Consider the following 11,371-nt stretch of genomic DNA (forward strand, 5'->3'; position numbering starts at 1 on the left):
TTTTTTCAAAAAAAAAAATTAATTAAAAGCGGCTAATAAGTTAAAAATATACCATAGGTTGAAACATGTTTTAAAAATCAGATAATAGGCCAATTGTAATAGTTTAAGCGACCGTGCTAGAACCACGGAATCAGGGAATGCCTAAGACCTTCTCCCGGGTTAACAGAATTTCTGGTTCGCAGACTTCAAAAGGAAAGTCGAAATTTCCTCGATTTGGAATTTAAAATAAATCGGTGATTTGGGACACCAAATAAACTATCCCAAGTGGTGGCTCTGAATTGAATAATTAATCTCATTTCGAATAATGTCACTTGTAGACACCTGATTTTTGACCCTCCCGAGAATTTTCACATTTTTAGCGTGAATATGTGAAATTGGGGCTAATATAGCCATTCTAACTATTTTTACTTTATTTCGCCGCAAAAGGAAAAAATTACAAAAATATATATATAAATTTTAGTTTATGTATTTCTCATAAACTTGAAAAATACAAAAAATAGTACCTTGTTTTGTACTTTATATAATTTCGAAAATTACCAAAAAATATAGTCCTATTAATGTTTTGTAGTCATTTTAATTTTTGAAAAAATACAAAAATATTACTTTATATTTTATCTTTATATAAAAACGAAAATTACAAAAAATAGTTGTTAATATTTTTGTAGCTATTTTAATCTCGAAAAAATATTAAGAAAATAATAATATAGTTTTGTTTTAAATAATTAGTCTTATTTTAGTAGCTATTTTGCTTACATAATCAGTTGAGCAACGTCGTGTTCCTATTTCTCGGGTCCGGGCAAAAGAATAATATTCGGGTTCAAACTACCCGGTGTTAGGCCTAATTTTCGGACCTAGCCCATAATAATCCGAGTCCACCACACATGGGGGACACGCGTGGGGAACACGGACAAAACACGATACACGGGGAACCCTACCACGCGTGGGGGACACAAGTCTCGAACCCCACCACGCGTGGGGCTCATTTTTCTTTGCAGAAGTTTACAAATGCACGGGCAAAAACATTTGGAAGGGGAGGACTTTGGAAAAAATTTGAACTGGACTTGGAAAAAATTGGGAAACAGACTTTGAAAAAACCAGAAGGCTATTCATCATCTTCCTTCAAAAGAAGGAAGGCAAACCCTACTGAAAAATAAAAAAAATGGACTACTGTACATCTATCTTCTTCCTCTTCCTGAAGGTGAACCCAACAAAAACCCTAAACAAGGAACCCTACCCCGGAACCACCAACAAACCACCACCCAAATCGTCCGCAACCCCCCAGCTCCTCCATCGTCGACACTGTCCAAAACCAACGCCGGAAACCATCACCACTCCTCCTCCTCCTAGCTCCGTCAAACCATTTTCCGGCGAACCTCCATTAAAGTCGTCGAGCAGCAGCTGTTGCTGCTGCGTCGTCGCTGTCCGTCGACCCTACGTCCAAACGCCATAACCAGCCCCAACTCCATCGTCTTCCTCACGTCGAAAATACCACCACCATTGCTGCCCGCTACCCAGCCTACCAGCCCAACTCCGCCATCGTCGACTACCTGCTGAACCAACCAGCCCCACGACCACTTCTTCTCCTTCCTCGACCTTACTGTCACCACCACCAAACGACCACCCCGTCTCCTCCCAAACCCAGCATCGTCAACCCGTCAGTAGCCCTACCCGTCGATCCCACGCCATAACCAGTCGCACCCCCAACCCTAACAAACCCTACTCCAAACACCACGACCACGACCAACAACAACAACCCATCAGTCCTAAACCACTGCCCAAACGACTCCCTCACGCCGTGAACGACCCTCCCCTCCGTGCCATGACTGACCGGAAAACACACATACACACCAGCTGAGGCTTAACCGAAAACGTTCAAAAACAGCCCAGAAGTTCTGTCCGGGATGAGTTCCGTTGAGGTCGACTTTGGTTCGTCGAGGTCCGGTACGTCGAGGTTGTTGCTGTCCATTTTTGGCGAGTTCGAGATGTTGAAACTCGACGTTGCTGTTAAACATGAGTATTCATATTATTTTTGTTGGCTCGGCGTGTTCTTTGCTTCCATGTATTGTCTCGGTAAATTTGAGTAGTAGTAATATATTTTCCATATTTTAAAGTTTACCTCGTCATGTTAGTTTATCACTGATTGTTAATGTTATGTTCTGTTGTTAATTTTATATTTTTGTTTATCACTAATTGTCAGATGTTTGCCATTTATTGTTAGATTATTAGCTTATATTTCATTAAACTAGATTAAGAGGAAAAAGAATGATTGTTTATAAATAGCGTCAAATTAGTGAGTTGTGGAAATATTGTTGTTTGTATGTAATTAGATTAAAGGAACCGGGGGTGCATCTCATGTGACCCGGCTCCAATTTGGAACATAGTTAAATAGAACTTGTCGTGAACCACTAGTGTGTTACGTATAGCATGACTTGCAATATATTTTAATAACTTTGAATTAACTCTTTAAATAGATAAAGTAAAAATGTAGTAACTTTAAGTTTACCCTTTTTAAAATAATAATAATAATAATAATAATAATAATAATAATAATAATAATAATAATAATAATAATAATAATAATAAAAATGAGACGAGCCTCGCCAACTGAAAACGCACAGTTGCGGGGCCCTCTAAATGTATATATATTAAAACACTTAGAATTCGGAACATGCCGTTTAGCATATTTTACGGCCTTCCCCAAAATAACAATACGCTAGTTGCGTTAGGCACGCCTTTAATAATTTATTTTCCTTAATTCGGGTGCACATTTATGTGACCTAAATCTAAATCTCAACCGAGTCGAGATATGTCAAACAACCACAGGTGCATTTATGTAACGTGGTTCGAGATATGTTTCCACGACGTTGCAACTCTCGTAAAAATAATAACAATAATTAGGAAAGCGGTAAAAAGTTAAAATTTGTACATAAGTTCAATATATAAAAAATCAGATAATCAAGCCGAATATAACAGTTGAGCGACCGTGCTAGAACCACGGAACTCGGGAATGCCTAACACCTTCTCCCGGGTTAACATAATTCCTTATCCGGATTTCTGGTACGCAGACTGTAATATGGAGTCATTCTTTTCCTCGATTCGGGATTAAAATTGGTGACTTGGGACACCCTAAATATCCCAAGTGGCGACTCTGAAATAAATAAACAAATCCCGTTTTGATTGTCCTTTAATTGGAAAAAACTCCCTTGTACCCTCTCGGGTACGGAAAAAGGAGGTGTGACAGCTCTGGCGACTCTGTTGGGGATATAGACCCAGAACCACTGGTTCAGGGTTAGAATTCGAGCTTAGACAAATTGTTATATTCGGTTTTATCTGTTTTTTACATGTTGAGCCTAATGTGCTAAATACTGCTTTTACCGCTTTGATATTACTTGAACTGTACATATAAATTGTGCTGAAACCTTTCTCTCCTTACCTCCGGGGAGAAGCTCGCTGGACGAGACTCCCTATTCTGTTAGTGTCAATACCTGAAATAAGAAAGAGGTCGGACAAGTTACAAAGCCGGACGATCTCGCGGGTCCCCGGTACGTAGCCCCCTCCTCGGCTCGAGTTGTCCGCTCGGGTACACAGTCTAGAACGTATACCCAGGTTATAAACCCAGTATGACAAAACCGCTGCTGGAAATTAAACCCAGAACCGCTGGTTCAGGGCTCAAGGATTCGAGCTTAGAATAATTGTTATATTTGGCTTTATTATCTGATATATATTACATGTTTTGACATAACATACTAAATGTTGTCTTTTACCGCTTTGATATTATCTGAACTGTATATAAACTGTGCCGAAACCCTTCTCTTCTTACCTCGGGGGATGTGTTTACTGGTTGAGACTCCCTATTCTGTTAGTGTCATACCCTAAATAAAAGAGGCTCGGAAAGTTTCTAAGTCGGCTGGCCTTTTGGTTCCCGGAAAGGAGCTCCTTCCTCAGCTCGAGTTGTCCGCTCGGGTACACTGTCTAGAACACCGACCCAGGTTTTGAACATAGAATAACGTGACTTCATGCCGGATCCCTAGTAGGAACGTTTATTTGCATCATGTGCATTTGACTTAGGGGACTCAACACAGGGGTTGGGTCCGTCTAGGACAAGCAACCTGAAAATAATAGACCATCTTATGGCATCCTATGTGCTACATGTTGTATTTATTCAAGGGTGAATGGGTCATTTGGCGGACCAATAATATTTGCGGACAAATAATAGACCATCTTTTTTAGATAAGCATGCTATTATATTAATTAAGCACATGGGGAACATTGTGGAATTCAAGAAGCCTTGGTATTCCACATGTCCCCCACGCTTCATTTTTGGGAAAAGGCACATGGGGAACATTTGTGGAATCCAAGAAGTCTTGAAATTCCCTATGTCCCCCATGCTTCACATGTTGGGAAAAGCGCATGGGGAACATTTGCGAAATCCAAGATGTCTTGGAAATCCATATGTTTCCCATGCCACATTTTTGAAAATAATAATAAATATAAAAAATAAAAATACATATAAAAACAAAGCATGAAAATTCAAAAGATTTTGTATGTTTTCATCATTTTCCACGGATTAAAAAAATGTGAAAAAATGAGAAAATAACAGTGTAGAGATATAACTACTTATTTTTATAAGAAAAAAAAACGAATGTTCGAGTAGTATCGAAACTCTGCCGAAATTTTGAGAAAATAAAAAAAATGTCTTATTAGTTTGTTATATTAAAAGCAAAGGAAAAATAGAGAAAAAAATCATCATTGTTCTGTCAAAAAATATAGAAAAGAAAATAGTTTGTTTTGCCATGAAAATGAAAATGAAAAAGAGTCTGGTTTTTAAAATGTTTTATTTTATTTTATTTTGTTTGTCTATGAAAATGCCAAAAATAAAATAAAAAGAGTCGGGCGTTGAACGTGATTTTATTATTTGTTCCAAAATAAATATATATATAATCCAAAAAAAAATTCAAAAATATTTTGATTCTTCTTTAAAAATTCAAGCATTTCTTTTATTAAAGGTAAAAATTCCAAAAAAAACATTTTCTTTTTCTTTAGAATAGGAAAAACAAATGAAAAAAGAAGGAATGTTTTTTACGTTAGTTAGTTTGTTTGTTATGAATGAAAAATAATAGTTTGTTTGTTTGTTATATAAAAAAAAAGAATAGAAAATGGAAAAGGGTCTTCTCAAAAATAGTTTATTTTCCCGAACTACGCGGGTTTGATTCTCACCGGATGTGAGATACGTAGGCAACCCTCATCGGGTCCAACCCCACCATTTTGCTAAAATAATCAAAAACAAATAAATAATAATAAAAATAATATGTCAAATTTTAATTTTGTCATAAAGAAGTCGGGTGACGTTGTTTTATCAAGACATAGCCGAATGTTCCCGAAAGGGACGCCGGAAGGCTGACTTTGCATAAACAGCCACCTTTGGGTCATTGTTTTAGATTTGGTCCAATTGACCCACACAGCCTTAAAAATCTTCGTCCCCGAGGCGTTGAAGGGCCGTGTTCGCAACTCCAGGTTTTTTTTGTAATTTTGAAAAGAAAAAAAACAAAGAGTCAGCGGTCAGGTGAATACCGTTTGAATTTTGTCATAATAAGCCGAGCCAGCTTCGGCCGCGTCTTAAACCGTTCTTGCCGAAATAGCCTTAGAGTATCTTTCAGTTGTCGAAAGGTTATTTTCGTAAAAGAATGGACAAGTTTGTAAAGTGTCAAAATAATCCTCCCCGGCCTCAAAATTCATGTGAAGTTTGCCAGGGGCCACATTTGCAAAAATAACCGTTTGGTTGCATTTGTCAAACGGAGAAAGGGAGCTGGCCTTTTGTTTTGAGTTTATAATATTTTTAGAGTATGCGGGTTATTTGATTTTCGAGACCATTTGTTGCCTTTTGTCAAAATCTGTTAGTATTGTTAGTTTTTAAACTTTTGTAATCAAGTTTGTTTTATTATAAAATTGAAAATTCAAAAAAATGTTTTATTATTATTTATCGTTTATTTGTCCGAACTACGCAAGGTCTGATTCATGCGGGGTCATGATACGTAGGCAATCTCCATAAGATTCGACCACGAAAAAAAAAGCAAAATGAAAAAGCAAAAAAAAAAGAGAAAAGAAAAAAAAATCGAAAAAAAAAGAAAGAAAAAAAAAGAAAGGATGTTGTTAATAATGGGGACCGACTGAGTCCATTCTAACCTGTTTGTTTCGCAAAGAAAATTAAGGTGGTTGGTTTGTGGTAAGCCGGACAATGACGCCCAGAATCCTTTGTTTGCACCTCATTATACACACTCTGCGGGGATCAGGCGTGATTACAGAAGCATTCAAGTCCTATTGGGAACTTGTTGACTAAGGGTGATGATATTGAAGTTGGCAATGGTCTGGCAGTATTGATGCGAAGCTCAGTGGCTAAAATGCCAGTTTTGATAAAGTGGGAGAACGCTCCGTTCCTTGGTTAACAAGAAAGAAGCATTTGGTGGCTTATTTGGATTTTGTCCTGTGTCAAACCTTCTTATCTTTTCATTTTGTCATAGCAGTTTGTTTAAATTTTGTCATAGCAGTTTGTTTTAGGATTTTATTCTGGTTTGTTTTGTTTGTTTTGTTATTCAAACCATTCCACCGGTAGTCTAAAGCAAATCCGGTCTTGTATTATTTCCAGTCATCTCTTTGTTTAGTCCTTTTTATTCAGCGCCGATTCTAGTAGCATGACATGCGCACACAGTTTGGGCCTAGTCTTTAAAAGTTAATCATAAAACCCTAGGAAGGTGATCAAAGCATTTAAAGGAAATAAGGACGGTTGAGATTATTCAGAGCTCGAGTCATGTGGAACTGGGGCAAGTTAAACACAAAGAAAACCGTTAAAAAGCAAAGATTCGCCAAATTGGCATGAGGGTCGTTCATAATAATGGGAATGAGAGTGTCGCCCAACGGTGCTTTAGAAGTGACAAATGAACAAACAGATGTTGAATATAATTGTCAAGTCCAGCACCATCAGAAGAGACTACAAATAAATTGTGTTGTTTGCACTTGGCATGTTTTGAAAACTGGAATGACGAAGACATTTTGTTCTGCTACCTAAACACTTTATCCTTCGTTACCCCTTTTGAGCCTTATTTATTTTCTTTCATACCCCTCGTTCGGAATCAGTAGCAACGAAAAAAAAAAGAAAGAAAGAAAGAAAGAAAGAAAACAACAAAACAAAAAAAAAGAGGAAAAAAAAAAGAAGAGGAAAAGAAAAGAAAATTGATAACAAAGAAAAAAAAGAAAGTCAAATGAAACAGAGGAATTGGGAACTACGTTTGACCTGATTCCTCAAAGAGGAAACGTAGGCGCTTCACGGCTCGGTCATAGTTTTGAAAAATGAAGAAAAAAATCAATTAAAATATCCCCAAGCAAGAAACTGGGGCAAAAGTTGCGTTTGTTGTAAATAAATCTAATTCCGAAGGTTGTAACTAATAACCCAAAATTAATGTATTTTTGAGCCTTTTATACCCCTTCTTTCTAGCCTATCCAAAACCCACATTACGGTCCAAAGAAAGACCTTCTGATCAGTCTTCAAAAAATGCCAAGCCAGACAAATGAAGAGTCTTACCGGCGAGCATAACATTCTGTTCCACAGTAGAAAGGACTCTAATCTCCAGTAGAGAGAGTCATACCGGCAACACTCCAAATCCCCAGCTGGAGAGAGATATAAAACGAGAGAGTCTTATTGGTGAAAACCTTCACGGGCACCATAAGGCGATGAAAGCTGAGAGAAGAACCAAAAATGAGAGAGACTTGATAGTGAAAACCCTTCGGGCACTACAAGTCGAATAAGATTGAGAATCAGATGGGGAATCGCCAATTGAAGATCTTGAAAGATGATTGACGGTAAAGGATAGGCCACATACGCATGTCATGGCCATTAGAGTCGGTATCTGCACTTGATAGGGTTTTATTTATAGTTTCTTTGTTAAAGAGTCATTTTTTTTTCCTTGGTCTTTTTATTCTGTTCCCTTTTATCTTTTTTCTTTAATAGAAAAATCCCCAATAGAGTTTATCTGGTCAGAACAAGTGTGAATTGACTTCAAAATATGCCATCAGCTTTCCAATTATGCAAGATAAGATCTGACTAGTACATCCAAGTGGTATAGTCAGCGAGGAACAAGCGCGAGGCCAGTGTCAAGAAAGATGTCCCCAGCAAAAGGGAATTGACAAAGGAGTGACGAGTGTCAAGAGAGATATCCTTTCCAAAACCAAGGTTATAAACCTCAAGGCCAAGGCCCATGAACAGAGCAAGGAGAGCAGTGAGCATGATTTGGCGAAATCCATACTAGACTAAAAGGTCGGGGAAATGCCAGTTTCCGAGCTATGCCACAAAAGAAGAGGGATATCCCCAGCAGAAAGGGATTATCCCCAGCAAATGATATCATCCCCAGCAGAAAGGGATTATCCCCAGCACATAATATCATCCCCAACAAGTTGTTGAACGCAGAGCAAGGAAGGAGGAAGGGAAAGTCATCCCAGTAGGAGTATCACAACCAACCACCATGTTTTAAACTAATAAATTTTGTTTTGATTTGAAGCAGGTAACGGAAATGGCATTGATGCCAGAACTGCATGCCACAAGGGATATTATCAAACTGGGGCAGAAAATTTTCCTTCCATTTAGAAAATTTTCTGGAAATCAGGTACCCCCAACTGATAACATTTTACCCCCCCAACAGGTAAGTAAATAATTCCCCAATAGTGTTATCCCTAGCAGTTTCGAGGAGTCCAACACAAGATTGGAAAGTCGGTATCCTCAGCGGTTCCTTTCAGGGAAAGGCAAAACGACTCTCAAGGGAGGTAGTCTTCGAAGGAAGAAGCTATGAAAAAGCAAAACAAAAAAGAATAATAATAATAAAAAAAAAAGAATAAAAAGATAATAATGAAAAAGAAAGAAAAGGAAAGCCATCCCCATCAAAATAATCCCCAGCAGTTTCGAGGAAAGACAACACATGTAAGTAAATAATTCAGGAAGAAGAAAATGATTCATGCATAGGAGACGCACTTCCTAAGTGAAGATTTCATTAATAGGAGACGCACTTCCTAGTTTGAAATCATTAAAGTTTCACCCATAGGAGATGCATTTCCTCCTAAGTTTAGTTTTACCTATAGGAGATGCATTTCCTCCTAAGTTTTAGAGTTCTACCCATAGGAGATGCATTTCCTCCTAAGATTGCTTTAGTTTCACCCCATATGAGATGCATTTCCTCCTAAGGTTGTTTTAGTTTTTACCCATAGGAGACGCATTTCCTCCTAGGTTTGTTTTAGTTTCACCCATTAGGAGATGCATTTCCTCCTAAGTTTGTTTTAGTTTCACCCATAGGAGATGCATTTCCTCCTAAGTTTATTTTTACCCATAGGAGATGCATTTCCTCCTAAGTTTGTTTTAGTTTCACCCATAGGAGATGCATTTCCTCCTAAGTTTGTTTTAGTTTCACCCATAGGAGATGCATTTCCTCTTAAGTTTGTTTTACCCATAGGAGATGCATTTCCTCCTAAGTTTGTTTAGTTTCACCCATAGGAGATGCATTTCCTCCTAAGTTTAGTTTTTACCCATGAATCTTTCTCCTAAGATACCAAAAAGAAAAGACCTAGTCTGATGAACCTTCTCCTAGGATCCAAATCTTAGTCTGACGAATTTTTCTCCTAAGATAGAGACCTAGTCTGACGAACCTTCTCCTAGGATCAAAATCTTAGTCTGATGAATCTTTCTCCTAAGATACCAAAAAGAAAAGACCTAGTCTGACGAACCTTCTCCTAGGATCAAAATCTTAGTCCGATGAATTTTTCTCCTAAGATAGAGACCTAGTCTGACGAACCTTCTCCTAGGATCAAAATCTTAGTCTGATGAATCTTTCTCCTAAGATACCAAAAAAAACAAGACCTAGTCCGACGAACCTTCTCCTAGGATCAAAATCTTAGTCTGATGAATCTTTCTCCTAAGATATCAAAAAACAAGACCTAGTCTGACGAACCTTCTCCTGGGATCAAAATCTTAGTCTGATGAATTTTTCTCCTAAGATCGAGACCTAGTCTGACGAACCTTCTCCTAAGATCAAAATCTTAGTCAGATGAATCTTTCTCCTAAGATACCAAAAAAACAAGACCTAGTCTGATGAACCTTCTCCTAGGATCAAAATTTTAGTCTGACGAATTTTTCTCCTAAGATAGAGACCTAGTCTGATGAACCTTCTCCTAGGATCAAAATCTTAGTCCGATGAATTTTTCTCCTAAGATAGAGACCTAGTCTGACGAACCTTCTCCTAGGATCAAAATCTTAGTCTGATGAATCTTTCTCCTAAGATACCAAAAAGAAAAGACCTAGTCTGATGAACCTTCTCCTAGGATCAAAATCTTAGTCTGACGAATTTTTCTCCTAAGATAGAGACCTAGTCTGATGAACCTTCTCCTAGGATCAAAATCTTAGTCTGATGAATCTTTCTCCTAAGATACCAAAAAGAAAAGACCTAGTCTGATGAACCTTCTCCTAGGATTAAAATCTTAGTCTGACGAATTTTTCTCCTAAGATAGAGACCTGGTCTGATGAACCTTCTCCTAGGATCAAAATCTTAGTCGGATGAATCTTTCTCCTAAGATACCAAAAAAAACAAACAAACAACGTTTGAATTTGAAAAAAAAAACAACGATTGAAAAAAGAAAAGAAAAAAAAGAGAGAGTCATTTTTAGTTTTCTTAAGACTATCAATGTTTAGTTTTCCTAAAACCAGGCGCCCACCTGTATAACGAGAGGAATACTTTCAGTCTTTAAATTTCTTACCAGGCGCCCACTTGTATAACAAGAGGAATACTTTCAGTCTTAAATTTCTTACCAGGCGCCCACCTGTATAACGAGAGGAATACTTTCAGTCTTTAAATTTCTTGCCAGGCGCCCACCTGTATAACGAGAGGAATACTTTCAGTCTTTAAATTTCTTGTCAGGCGCCCACCTACATAACGAGTGGAATACTTTTCAGTCTTTACTTTTCAAGTGTTGAAATTGGGAGCCCGCCCATAATAACAGAGGAATACATTCAGTCTTTACTTTCAAGTGTTGAAATTGGGAGCCCGCCCATAATAACAGAGGAATACATTCAGTCTTTACTTTCAAGTGTTGAAGTTGGGAGCCCGCCCATATAACAGAGGCATACATTCAGTCTTTAGATTTCTAGTGTTGAAGCCAGGCGCCCACCTATATAACGAGAGGAATACTTTTCAGTCTTTATGTTTTCATGTGTTGAAGCCAGGCGCCCACCTATATAACAAGGGAATACGCTCCATGTCTTACCAATAGGAGGCGCACTTCCTAGCTTGGCTTTTCAGGTTATATTTTATTTTAGGAGACTCACTTCCTAAATTGAGAT

Source organism: Nicotiana tabacum, chromosome 7, assembly GCF_000715075.1.
Source record: "Nicotiana tabacum cultivar K326 chromosome 7, ASM71507v2, whole genome shotgun sequence".
Taxonomy (NCBI): Eukaryota; Viridiplantae; Streptophyta; class Magnoliopsida; order Solanales; family Solanaceae; genus Nicotiana; species Nicotiana tabacum.